Below are 15,077 nucleotides of genomic sequence, written 5' to 3'. Positions count from 1 at the left end.
AAACACACTCTATTCAGGCTTATAAATGCCCCTAGGGCAGATAGCAAATATGAACCCTGTAGTTCCTGAACCTAAGTCACCAACTAAATAAACGATAGAGAGATAGGATGATATTTTCTCAGTTTGCAATTTTGATAATCTCATGGAAGATGTTTAAAATGCTTATGTCTATGTTAGGACATCAACTAGCCAGAATGTCGACCTTCATAATACCAAGCCCATATTAGTAAAATGGCACTACGTAAAGTGCCATAAGAAATAAAAAGTTAAAGCATCTCAAACACATCTGTCACCCTGCACTGTGCCACTACTTGTATGTAACTCAAAATTGTACTACAGCTGAAATTGGGCAAAATTCAATCCCAGCTGTATTGCAAATCTTGTACAATCACAACTTTTACTGTGGAATGTTTTAACTTTTTGATTATCTGACACTTCAATTATTTAGCCATTTCACTAATATGACCTTTATGTTATGAACCTTGACATTCTGTCTAGTCAATTCGTGGTTCAATGTTATTTCGAGTTAGCTGCTATTGTTGGCCATTTAAATCTGGCAATTTCCCTTTCAAATGTGAGAATCAAACCCTGTATCTTGTCTGTGAAGCAAACACTTAACCATTATGGCAAATTTCATTAGACACACACACACACACACACACACACACACACACACACACACACACACACACACACACACACACACACACACACACACACACACACACAAAACACACACACACACACACACACACACACACACACACACACACACCAAGATGTTCTGTCAGCTGTGTCATTGTGTTTAATTAAGGGATTATTTGAGCAAATAAATCACCAGGTTAGGATAACTGGGGAGATATTATATTTATGCAAGTTGAGGAGTGCATTCTGTTTATTTTATACAACAGGGTTAAGGAGTCTTTAGTGCAGTTGCTGTTTTTGGTGTGTGCTTTGGGTGCATGGGTTTGATTCTCACATCTTTTGCTCAACGTTTTCTGGAATTCATAAATTCTAATGCCTTGGATCAACTTATCCACACCCCCACCAGGGGCAGCAATATCCTAGAATCCTAGACCTGGTCATTACCAACATGGGCGACTGGTGTTCAGCACCAGAGGTCAATTCCTCATTGGTCAGATCCAACCACAAGCTAATAACCCTAGACATCCACATCATGCCTCCACTTCCCCCATTAGGGGAAACCCAATTACCAAAGTAAAAAGCTACTCCAGAACCAACTTCATGCTTCTTAAACAGAAGTGGCAAACTTCACAACACCCATGCAGATGGACTTAATATGAAATTACGACTGCTGAATCCTACACAATGCACTTTATAAGCACTTACACAAGTGCATGGATCATCTTATCCCCAAACTAGAACCCAAGATGCTGTCCTCCAAAAGAAGGGCCAATCTGGTGGTCCCCTGCCATAAACATATTAAACTCTACAACAGAAGAAAAACTAAACTGTTTTTAAAAAGAGTAAAATCCATGATTGGAGGAACTCCTGGTCAGCCTCAGTAAGAAGCTGAGATCCCTCATAAAATCCTCCAAAGCTAGTTACGAAAACAAAATCGCTACTGATTCTAAAGACAACCACAGAACATTCTATAGCTATATCAAGAATTTCAATGGTAAGACTCAGATCTGCTCTGAGTTGTAGCACAATGGTACTAAATATACAGAACTAACTGATATTGCCAACATCCTGGCAGATAGGTTCAGTGCTAACTTTACCCCCCTCTCTCCCCCTAAAGGGCCCATCTCTATACTGGAAGAATGCAAAGTTCCTGTAATCACAACTGCACAGGTAAAAACCACACTCTCCAAAGCCAAGAACACAGCATCCACGGGACCGGACGACATCCCAGGCTGCATTCTACATGAACTGCAGAATGAATTGGCACCCCACCTAAGCCACCTAAGCACCATGTTCAGTCATAGCCTCACCTCAGCCTTTGTGCCCACTGAATGGCACACAGCGGCGGTTATCCCACTCCACAAAGGGGGAGCCACCACGGACCCTGGGAACTACCGCCCCATTAGCTTAACGAGCCTGGTCTGCAAGGCCATGGAACGTATCATCATGGATCTTATACACAAAGACATTGGTTATCTCCAAACTCTGAACCCCACCCAGTTCAGGTTTGTAAAAGGCAGATCATGTCTCCTAAACCTGATAGACTTCTTTGAAGCAGTCACCAAAGCCATAGACGAGGTTAAGGTGGTTCACACAACCTATCTAGATCTCGCCAAGGCTTTAACACCATCCTCCATGCTGGAATTATAGATAAACTCACTAAACTAGGTACAAATCCCTATGTCACAAGATGGGTCACCAAATGGCTCACTGACAGAACCCACACTGTGAAAGTAGCAGACTCCAAATCCGACTTCAGACCAGTAACAAGTGGAGAACCACAGGGTTCAATCCTGGGTCCTCTCCTGTTTGGTATCTACTTTTCTGAAGTACAGGCTATCACAGAAGGTCTTTGGCTAATGAAGTTCACAGATGACTGCAAACTACGAGCCATAATCAAAACTCCTAACGATGTGGACATCCTACAAAAGGGCCTCATGGAGACAGATGCCTTGTGTCAAAGCCATGGCCTCAAGCTCAATGCCAAAAAGTGCATTGTCATCCCCTTTGGTAAAAACTCTGTACCCATGAGCTACCGCATAGGTGGTAGTCTACTTAACATTGAAAGTATAAGAGACCTTGGGATACAGGCAGACAGTAGTCTCTCCTTTGATAATCACATTGTCACAGTAGTCAGGAAATCCTTCTATGTGGCACACCTCATCATAAAAGGTTTCTTAACAAGGAAAAAAGAGGTCATTGTTCCCCTCTACTCATCACTCATTAGACCCATTACAGAGTACAACACCCCTTTTGGTATGTACCTCACAAGACATCTACAACAACTGGAAAGGCCGCAGAAATACCTCACAAAGAGGATTACTGGCCTCAAACAGATGCCCTATGCTGACTGTCTCAAAAAACTCCAGCTTTACTCCGTCGCATATCGCCTACTCAGAGGCAATCTCTGCCTAACATACAAAGCTATGTCAAACCCAGAGCTGTTGGACATGCTCCATTTAAACAAATCCCAATCCCTCCAAGCTACCCGCTCTAGGGACCTAAACCTTGTCACTACAATAAACAGAACATGCTGGAGGATAGATTCCTGTCCCAGAGACTTCCCATACTCTGGAACAAACTACCTATCTAGATCAAACAAAGCTCCTCATTAGCACTCTTCAAGAAAATATTGATGATTGGATGGGAAATAGGAAATTCACCCCAGGGATCACCTCTGTGGCTCTGCTCGACAGGGGGACAGGAAAATAATTTTCTTGGGTGGCGAAAGCCAGGGTACCTTTTTGGCTAGGATTATATAGGCCCTAGGGCCAATAGCCTACTACCTACCTATGAACCTATGATCCTATGTTTGAGGGAAGTGTACTGCATTAAAGATGCCTGATGATTTGTATTTGTGGGTACTGTGCATGTAATGTCACTGGACAAACTATAGCTGTAGTGCCCTTTCCTGGCTCTCTTTACAGCACCTATGATGCTGTAATACTATTTAATATTATTTTGCTGTTTTTTAACAGTTATCATGTGCTGTATTTGTGTGTCTGCCTACGTGTATAAATACCTTGTGGAGTTGGGTGGGGTATGATTATCTGCCTAATGTGGTACAGCAGCTCATTTTAAATGTTTTCTTGTGCTTTTGGCTACATATCTTATGCTTGTAGTTATTACTTAAGGTTGTCTCTAGCTATGTCTGATGTGCAAGAAGGGTACACGGCAATTATTACAGAACCCTGGGCAACACAAATATGCTCTGGTTATATTAAGTCCCCCTATGGAAAGGACATGTTAAATATGATGGCTATTTGTTTAATTTGAAGCATGAAATCAAGGGAAAGAGATAGAGTTGCCATTATAAACTACAATGAAAGTATCCAGACAGGACGTTTACATTGGTTTCTTCTTGTGTATATGTGCTGAAGTGGTTTATGTGTCATGACCATACACGTCACATGTCTGATAAGTGCCCTGCTTCTGTTCAAGATCTTATTCCTGAGCAGGGTTTATTGGTTGCTGAGTATTTTGTTTATAAGCAGGTACCTGATGCAAAGGATATTTGTAGTATGCTGTTACCTTCTAAAGTGGAGAATAGCTGTGGTGATTTGTTAATGTGCCACATGTGAATCAATGATGGAACGCACTTACTTATGGGTCACATTATACACCAACTGTACACCTTGCATGGCTGTATTGTACTGAAAGGAAAATGTAAAAATATTTTTTTTTATTGCACTAATGATGTTGTTTATGTCCTGCTACCAGAAACCAACCTCTGTGTGCAAGATAAAATGTTAACACTTGAAATGGAGCCAACCCTGTAGGAATATTCACTAAAAATCTCCTTTACTGAAACAAAGCATGGACACTAAAAATTAAGTCAGTAGTTATCTAGTACACCATTTGTCTTTCCAATATTCACCCTAACAGAAAATTCAGACTTCACCAGAACTAAAAAATATTTTCTTGACTTACTGCTTAAATATCTTTGAACCTTGGTCACATAGCATAATACCTAAATTGATCAATCTAAAATTCTTAAAGCTTCAAGCCAACAATTAATATAAAACACTGAATGCATAAAAAATAAAATATATGTTGGAATTTTATTTTAAAAAGTTGATATATTGAGGAATAAAAAAAATAATCCCATTATATATATATATATATATATATATATATATATATATATATATATATAAATACATATATATGGATCTACTTCATTTGCCCTAACTTCCGATTGACCGACACCCATTTGCCCAAGACCAAATGACCAAAATTTCATTTGACCGACAAGTATTATTGGCAAGAAAATGGGATATGCCTCCTTCCCCACTGTAGTGCGACCCTGGAATTAGAATATATAGTTAGGGGGGTGTGGTGGGCGAAGCCCCCCACTTAATTTCATATTATATTGTTTAGCTTTGCTTTAATATTGCTTAGTAAAACAAACGTAAGTGGGGGGCTTCGCACCCACACCCCCCCTAACTATATATTCTAACTCCAGGGTCGCACTACAGTGGGGAAGGGGGCATATCCCATTTTCTTGCCAATAATACTTGTCGGTCAAATGAAGTGTCGGTCAAATTAAATTTCGGTCAAATGGTCTCGGGCAAATGGATGTCGGTCAATCGGAAGTTAGGACAAATGAAGTAGACCCATATACATATATATATATATATATATATATATATATATATATATATATATATATATATATATATATATATATGTGTGTGTGTGTGTGTGTGTGTGTGTGTGTGTGTGTGCGCACTAACAACTCTATTATAAATAAATATTAAATAAGTAGGGAATTTGTATATTCTATAATACCGTATCAAAATCTGTACGTTATATTTTTAATACTGATACCCTAAAAAATTAACATATAATGTAGCTCTTTTCCTTTTTAATCCCAGTGTAATTCAGATAGGATGTTAATCCCAGGTGGTACTGTGGAATTCAGTTTAAGCAGCCACATTAGCTCTTTATACTCTACAGTAGTTTCCCAAGCCCCGCCACAGGGATTTTTATTGATCTTTTCTAATATAACTGTTAGAAAAATATATAATAGTAATATGCATGCTTAGTGCATTTGAAGTTTAAAAGGGTTAATACATTTATTCTGTTCACACTGCATGAATCTGCACAGCTATTAGAAACTTAACAAGAGACATTTCATTTCTGCCAATCTCATGAAAATAACAAGAGTCATTTCATTTCTGCTAATGTCATGAAACTTAACAAAGAGATATTCATTTTTGCTTATGCCATGAGAAAGTATGCAGCTGCTAGAAGCTTTGATAAAAAAAACAATAGATGCTTAAAAGTATAAACCATAGTCAGCATTAGTTGTACCAAAGCTAGAAATGTACCTTGAATCTAGACAAAATGTAACATGTATTAGAACTGCACAATTAAAGAATTGAAAAGTTAAGGTGGGCTAAAATAAGCCCAAGGCCAGGTTGTTTTTCTCAAAATGTTTTGCAAGCTAGCAAATAATCTAACCTAGTCAGCAATAAGCCTAGTAACATTTTCTGTAAAACATACAGAAAGCTGTGTTTAACTATGTCAGCAATAGAATAGTAACTTTTTCTGTGTGACATGAAGAGAACTGTATAAGAATAACATACTAATCACCAAAGCGCTAGACAAACCTTATGCCTACATGCTTTGTCTCCTTGCTGCAAGTAATAAAGTATGCCTTGCTTGAACCTAACGTGCATTGGTCTTTGAAGTTTTTTCCTTTTACAGATTAGTCCTTCGGACCGGAAGCCTCTCTTCACCTCGGATCAGACGGCCAGGTGGTTGAAACCGTATGGGGAAGAAACCAAATTGGTTCTTCTTAAATGGAAAGTCCTCCGACTGAATTGTCGTTCAAAAGAGGCCAGCCACTTTCTGATCTGTGACTGAAGGATGGGTCTCTGTGAATCGGTGATCAATCACGTGGGCTCAGGTAAGGTGAATCTACTTTTTCTGTTTTCTGTTTTAGATCAGGGACCAGATGTGTATTGTTTTTGTCAGACTGTATTTTTCTTACAAGTCAGGGACAAAAAAGATTACTGTCTTGTCATAGATCAGGAGAAACAGAATAAGTAGGCAGTCATTCTGAAGAGACTATAACAAAATCCATGATACCACGTTAAAAAATTAAGAGAAGTTACGTAACAATCAAAGGATAGAACAAAATGGGTAATAATTGCACAAAAAGATCCGAAAACCCGCCGTTAACAGAAGACGCAAAATATATGCAGCTGCAGCGCACCAACAACATTAGATATTATTCAAAATGGGTTAATAAATATGAATTTGACAGAAAATTTGAAAAATCCTTGCTTATCAAACTTATCAAACAGCTCAAAACTGATTCCAAAGGTCAGGTAAAAAAGCAACATCGATTAGGAATTCCTCAGGCACACAGGTGGCTTGAGGAAGTAAACCGTAGGGAACAAAAGAACAAAAATTCAAAAGCAATGTTTTTAGATAAGATGGACAATAACTTAGTAATAGCATCAGCACCTCCGCCTCCCTTACCAGAATATAAAGCAAGTGAACAGGTTAGTCCACCCCCAAGATATCCTGTGGTCACTGAAGATAGAGATATTGTGAAACTAAAACTGACTAAAATTAGAGATCCCATCGGGACCAGGTCCCGAACAAAGGCAGGTAATTCAGAAGAAGGCATTGAGTTATGGCAAATGGTTAAGAAATCACGATCTATAGGTAAAGAAGAAGAAATATGCCCACTTATAGAAGTACCCAATCCTCAGGCAGGTCAAGACAATCAGGACCCAACTATTTTAGTGTATAGACCTTGGACTCCGGAAGATATCCGGAAAGCCACTGAGGGAATTCCCCATCCAAAGGTTAATTTTAGAAAATTCTCAAAAGATTTACAAGAAATGAGGTTGACTTATAACTTAAATGGAGAAGAGATAGAAAAAGTAGTTAGACAGATTGTAGGGCCAGATTGGTACATGATTAGTGGGAAATTAAATCCCCGTGACGCTGCACAAAGACCCCTCCCACATAGCAGCACAGAATTAGACACCAGAGTAAAGGTCTGACAGACCGCATCTCTGAAAAATGGAAACCTAGGGCAGGCTGGACTTGCATTAATCAATGCATCCAACAAGAAGGTGAAACAATTGACCGGTACTATGCCAGATTGTTAGAATGTTTTAATAACCACTGTGGAATGCAGGTTCCTGAAGATCAAACACAAGATTCCCCATATGAACAGCAGTTAAAGAATGCATTTTAAAGGGCAGTAGTGCACCTATAAGCAGTTTCATTACGAAACACATGGTAGACCATCGTACAAGCAGGTTACAATCATTACTTGAATATGCTAGGCATGCCAAAAGGCATTTTAATAGCAAAAAGAAAAAGAAAGCTCAAGTATTTTCTGTACAAGATGGAGCAGAAGTTTATGTAGTACAGTCCGGGAAAAGGGCAAGAAAAACGCACAGGGAAACAAACAATCTGATCAGCGATCAGAGGACTTTGAAGGGTGAAAGAAAAGGGGAGAATGTTTTAAATGTGGAAAAAAGGGACATTTGGCAAGGGATTGCAAGAAAAACAAGAAGGCAACAACGGAAGACAAGGAGGGTGAGGACTGACTATATGGTAGTCAAGAATCACTAGAAGGGGCTAGCGAAGAAAGGACAAATGAAAATGTGATAGAGGGAGTAGAGGAAGTGCAGAAAGTTAGTGACAATGAAAAAAATGAAATATTAGACCTAGCTTTATTGAGCTTGGAGCTCTATTTAGCAGACATGAAACCAGAAGTTACACTCTTGATAGAAGGGAGGGAAGTCAAATTTTTGTGTGACTCAGGGGCATCACAAACCCTGATACAGCTCTCCAAACTGCCAGAAAACACAGAGTCACCTAATTACATACTGGTCAAAGCAGCTAATGGACAGCTGTATCGGGAGCTTCTCTCCCGTAACATTGCAATAACTGATCCAGTTTCAGGATTGACACAGAAAAGCAAAATTGGTGTTTCTGAAAAATGCCTAGTAAACTTCTTGGGCAGAGACCTCATGCAGCTATTTGGTATAACAGCAGTCCCAACCATGCAGGGTATGGAAGCACAGCGACAAACTAATACCTTTGCAGTGTAATCGGAGGGTGAAATGTTTTATTGGTACAGCCAGGATTTGGTTATGGCTGGTCCAGGGACTGTGACCAAAGAGTTAATGAATGTAGCTATCAGCAAGTTCCCCTCCCTTGACATTGATAAGCAACACCTGTTGCATTGTACCCTGTATTATTGTAACACACCAGGACCTGATAAAGAATATGAGCAAAAATTATTTAAGAATCATGCAAACAGATTGATATTGCGTAACCTGTACTGGGACACAGAAGAGAACAGTGTAGTCAGCTGTTCATTGCCCCGGGATTTCTTTGCACTTTATAAATCTAATCGATTACCACATATTAGCTTAACCAAAAACAGAAATATAGAATGGGCAGACCTAGAAGAAAAAGTCACGAGATGGAAAAAACAGACAGAATTAGAACTGTCAGAACAGGGAATACAAGTACAAAAGTTGAATTGGATAATTCAGACCAACCCAGCTGTGCACTTGCAGTCTAGCGAGGACAGCTGATTGACACTCCTATTAAAGGAGGAAGAAAATGCCCTACGAAATATACCAGAGACTCTCTGGTCAACAGGGAAATCAGATGTAGGACTCACTCGTACAGCGGGACCAGTTACTATCACGCCAAAGTCAGCATTCAGACCACAAAAAAGACAGTATCCCTCAAGAAAAGATGCAGAGGCAGGGATAAAGCCTATTATAGCAGCCTTACGTAAAGGAGGGATACTAGTAGAATCTTCTGATTCACCATGTAACACACCCTTATTTCCAGTTAAAAAGGCCAATGGAGAATGGCGTATGGTCCAGGATTTACAAGCCGTAAATGATGCGGTGATACCAAGGGCACCCACAATGCCAGACCCACATGCCCTGTTGAATGATTTAAAACCTCAACAAAAGTATTTTTCTGTGGTAGACATCAGCAATGCGTTCTTTTCGATTCCGATACACCCTGATAGCCAGTGTTGGTTTGCATTCACATTTCAGGGGAAGTTATACATATGCTCGACTACCACAGGGATATTGTAAAAGTCCAACGATATTCTCACAAAAAATGGCAAGCAACTTGGCGGGATTCACCCCACCAAGAGGCAGTCAGATTTTACTTTATGTTAATGATATCTTGCTGGCAGCCCCCACCATAGCACTTCTACGATTTTTAGCCACTGAGGGACATAAGGTAAATAAAAATAAACTGCAGCTTTGGGAAAAACAGGTCAAATACCTAGGATATGTAATATCCAAGGAAGGTAGAACATTAGATGAGGACAGAAAAATAGCAATTTTGCAAGCACCAAAACCCAGTACCAAGAAGGAAATAATGTCCTTCCTGGGTACAACTAATTTTTGCCAGAGCTGAATTCCAAACTATGCCTTGGAATCTGCACCTCTGACTGACCTTATACATAAAAAGCCTATGGCAGTGCAGGATTTGTTACAATGGACACCAGAGGCAGAATCTGCCTTCTGTAAACTAAAGCAGTTAATAGCATCCTCGTTAGTTCTGGGATTGCCAAACTATCATAAACGTTTTTTCTAAATTGTAGATTGTAAGCAGGGTTACATGACATCAGTGTTAACACAACAGCATGGGGATAAACAACGCCCCATTGCTTACTATTCATCACAACTAGACCCAGTGGCATGGCCCTTACCCCACTGTGTACAAGCAGTAGTTGCAGCTGCAATGGCAGTACAGACTTCAGCCTCAGTAGTCTTGTTCCACCCTCTCACTTTGAGAGTACCTCATGCAGTCGCAATTATTTTACTACAAGAAAAGGTGGCATATCTTTCCCCTGCTAGGCATCTTTCCTGTATGACTATATTGTTGAGCCAATCTCATATGACAATTAAACGATGCACAACTTTAAACCCTTCTACTCTGCTCCCAACCCCTGCAGACGGCACACCGCACTGCTGCCTGCAGGTAAATGAGCAAAAGACACTACCTAGAAAAGATCTCACGGATGTCCCCTTGGATGATGCCGAGGTGACATACTACGTGGATGGCTCGTGCAAAAGGGGTCCTGCAGGACAGAACCTAGTAGGATATGCAGTAGTCTCTGATACTGAAATTATAGAAGCAAAACATTTACCACACAACTTATCTGCACAGGCAGCAGAATTGATTGCCCTGACATGGGCATGTACCTTAGCAAAGGGTAAATGTGTAAACATATTTACTGATAGCCAGTACGCTTTTTCTACTATACATGTTTTTGCGCAACAGTGAAAAAAACGGGGAATAATAACATCTACTGGCAAACCTATAAATCATTCACAGTTTATTTTAGATCTTTTAGAATCTATTCAGTTACCTCAAAAAGTAGCCATTTGTAAATGCACAGCTCACACCAAGCAACAAGATAGGATTTCAAAAGGTAATGCGAGAGCTAATACAGCTGCAAAACAAGCAGCCACAGAAGTATTTATTTTAAATGAGGAATTACAACCCTCTGAAACTTTAGATCTAGATATGTTAAAAACAATGCAGACACTCACTACGCAAGCTGAAAAACAACGATGGATAAAACTAGGAGCAATCCTCGAAAAGGGGCTGTACATCTCTAGAGAGGGAAAACTGATACTCCCCCTCTAATTTGTTTCGCTATGCAGCTTTGTTGAGCCATGGGTAGTGCCATGTCTCAACAGGGGGGATGGTACAGCTGGTGAACCAGGTGTTCACAACGTACGGATTTACAAACTACTCTAAAAAATTTTGTTTGATGTGTCATATTTGTAACAAACATCATGCACAGGGGGCGATAAAGCCCAAGCAAGGGAGTTTCCCTACACCACCATCTCTGTTTCACACTATTTGTATGGATTTCATAGAATTGAACAAATGTGAAAATAAGAAGTATTGTCTTGTCATTGTAGATATGTTTTCCAGATGGGTGGAAGCCTTTCCAACCAAAAATCCAGATGCAGCTATGGTGGCAAAAGTACTTGTCAAGGAAATCATTCCTAGGTTTGGTATTCCGGAAAAAATATACAGTGACAATGGTACACACTTTGTAAATCAAACCATACAGCAGTTGAGTAAGCATTTTTGTATTTCTTTAAAAAAATCATTGTGCATACCATCCGCAATCTGCAGGGCTAGTTGAAAGGCATAATGGTATACTAAAAAACAAATTGAGAAAATTAATAGCTGAGACAGGAAAAAATTGGTTATACTATTTACCCCTGGCACAGTTGAGCATGAGAACTGTCCCTACAGCAAAAGGATTGACTCCTTTTGAAAAATTATTTGGAAGGGCTTATTATACACCCCAGTGGAAACTTCTCATGTCATCAGACCAGGAAGCTGATTTCACACTAGCTGAATATATGAAAAAGTTGTTAAGTTCTAAACATCTGTTGCAGTCAAATTCTGTTTCAGATAGAAAACAAACCGAGACATCAGAAGTGGCAGTGACGCCAGGAGACTGGGTGTGGATCAAAAACATCAAGCGGAAGAATTGGTCATCACCAAGGTGGGAAGGTCCCTACCAGGTGCTTCTTTCGACACCCACTGCAGTCAAGATAGCAGAACAAGCTTCATGGATACACCTGACGCACTGCAAGCTGGTTAAGAACTTTGAGTTGGACAAAAATCTTACCTCTTCATCGGGGCCCTTAGCACAAAGTCTGGCTACAAAGGGGGGTCAGATCAATAGGACTGATCCGTCTCAACCCCAGTAAAGAAACCATCGGTGCTGAAGGTCCTATTAAGGCAGAGAGTAAGAGCACGTGCCCAAAATAAAGATGACGGAATCCAGTAAGATCCAAATACACCTACTTGGAAGAGTCGGAGGTAACAGAAATGCAGAACAACCATTTCCTCAAAAGTATTGCATAATCATCCTGTTGACTGTACTAGTGACAGTAATCTTTTTGTTGTGGCCATTCCTTTTCTCAGCCACATAAATTGAACTGAACAACCGTGCAGAGTGGCACGCAGAGTGGCACCCAAACTTTAACACGTACCAGGCAATCAAATATGTGTATGTTGAGACTTTCAATATTTCGAATTGCTGGATTTGCACAGCTTTGCCAACAGCATATGGGGGGGTTACTGTTAACTTCGGTTCCCCTAGGAGCCAACAAGACCTGGGAAAACTTAATTTATGATACATCAGATGTCACATCACAAGATAAAGTAGCATTGCACTTGTCTGTTCAACAGAAGGGAACTGTGTGTTTTTACAAGAATGATACAGTTCAGGTGGGTTGAAGCAATTGCAATGTGACTGTTCCCTATAGATGCTACACTAAACCTGATAACATCGGATCCTATTGCAACACGAGCTATGATTCATTTGTTGAACTGATGCATAAGACAATTGGTAAAGTAAAACATAATGCTGACCTCTATAGACAACTGTCTATAATTGACAAAAAAATGTTTCATGCAGAGCCAGGGCATAGTAAAGTTACTACTAAAGTAGAAGATTGTTACTTTGTATGTGGTAAAAAAGCATATAAATGGTTACCTGAGAATTGGTCCAGCAGTTGTTTTTTGAGGTACCTGGTTCCGGCCATACGACACACAGCAGTTTTACCTCAAGGGAAAATTCGGAATGTTCGAGAAATCAAGAAGCTTGTCAATCCAGTGGGGCAAATCAATGCGTGCTGGAAAAATGATCATGCTGTGGGCTTAGGGAAAAATGGACTGTCACACATGGACTTAAGTGATACTGTTATATCGTGGGCAGGTGTACTGCCAGCATATGGATCAACGAAATCAATCTGGGAACTGAGAAAATTCTCTAAGCTTCTCAAAATAGTGAGCAATGCAACCTTTTCTGCCCTAGAACTGGTGATTGATGAACTGACTGCCATGAGAACAGTAGTGCTTCAAAATTGCATGGCCCTTGACTTCACCCTACCGGCGAGAGGAGGTACATGCGCTTTAATCCAGGAGGGGTGCTGTTCGTATATTCCTGACCACAAACACAAGATAGACAACCATCTTGAGGTAATTCAGCAGGTGTCAGCCATGACCAAACCAGGACCAAATGCATTTACAGACTTTTTCCAGAAATTGTTTGGGGAGTGGGGCAGTATCCTGATGAACATTGTGATTGCCATCTGTGTAGGAATAATCCTACTGGTGGTATGTGTGTGCTGCTGCACCCCCTGCATAAAAAAACTGATTAAAAACTTTATAGACATTTCAGTTTTATAAACCTTATACCAAGGTGCTGAACTTGAAGAATTGCTAAAAAACTGAAAATGCTTTCATGAGTTTAAACTGAATGACACTCTTAACTGCAAATCCTGAGTAGGAAAAGGTTAGGGGAAGAAAAAGCTGTTTATGCTTATCTTGAAAGTAGAATAAAAGTATTAAAAGGGGGGAAATGTTAGAAAAATATATAATAGTAATATGCATGCTTAGTGCATTTGAGGTTTAAAAGGGTTAATACATTTATTCTGTTCACACTGCATGAATCTGCACAGCTATTAGAAACTTAACAAGAGACATTTCATTTCTGCTAATGTCATGAAAATAACAAGAGACATTTAATTTCTGCTAATGTCATGAAACTTAAAGAGATATTCATTTCTGCTTATGCCATGAGAAAGTATGCAGCTGCTAGAAGCTTTGATAAAAAAACAATAGATGCTTAAAAGTATAAACCATAGTCAGCATTACTTGTACCAAAGCTAGAAATGTACCTTGAATCTAGACAAATTGTAACACGTATTAGAACTGCACAATTAAAGAATTGAAAAGTTAAGGTGGGCTAAAATAAGCCCAAGGCCAGGTTGTTTTTCTCAAAATGTTTTGCAAGCTAGCAAATAATCTAACCTAGTCAGCAATAAGCCTAGTAACATTTTCTGTAAAACATACAGAAAGCTGTGTCTAACTACGTCAGCAATAGAATAGTAACATTTTCTGTGTGACATGAAGAGAACTGTATAAGAATAATATATTAATCACCAAAGAGCTAGACAAACCTTGTGCCTACATGCTTTGTCTCCTTGCTGCAAGTAATAAAGAGTGCCTTGCTTGAACCTAACGTGCATTGGACTTTGAAGTTTTTTCCTTTTACAATAACAAATGAAAATTGTTTAAAAGAAGGACATACAAGCAAGTGCTTATGAAGTACATTACTCTTGTTCCCCTTTTGTATATCATGAGTCCTACTCTTACAATGGAAAACAGAATGCTGTTTCTGACATGTTTTCACAGCATCATTGCTCCACAAACCTTGTGCATATTGAGAGCGACTTTGAACCAGGTATACTTAAGAATTTGAGGGGCACTTTACCTTCTACAACTCTTACTGGATGTTTCTTTCATCCTTTGTAGAATGTTTGGCACCGTTTCTAGAGTCTGGGATTGGCATGTCAGTGAGGCACTTGTATTAC

Source organism: Protopterus annectens, chromosome 2.part0 (assembly GCF_019279795.1).
Source record: "Protopterus annectens isolate FY-2018-M chromosome 2.part0, PAN1.0, whole genome shotgun sequence".
Lineage (NCBI taxonomy): Eukaryota > Metazoa > Chordata > Ceratodontiformes > Protopteridae > Protopterus > Protopterus annectens.
This window is presented reverse-complemented; position numbering follows the sequence as displayed.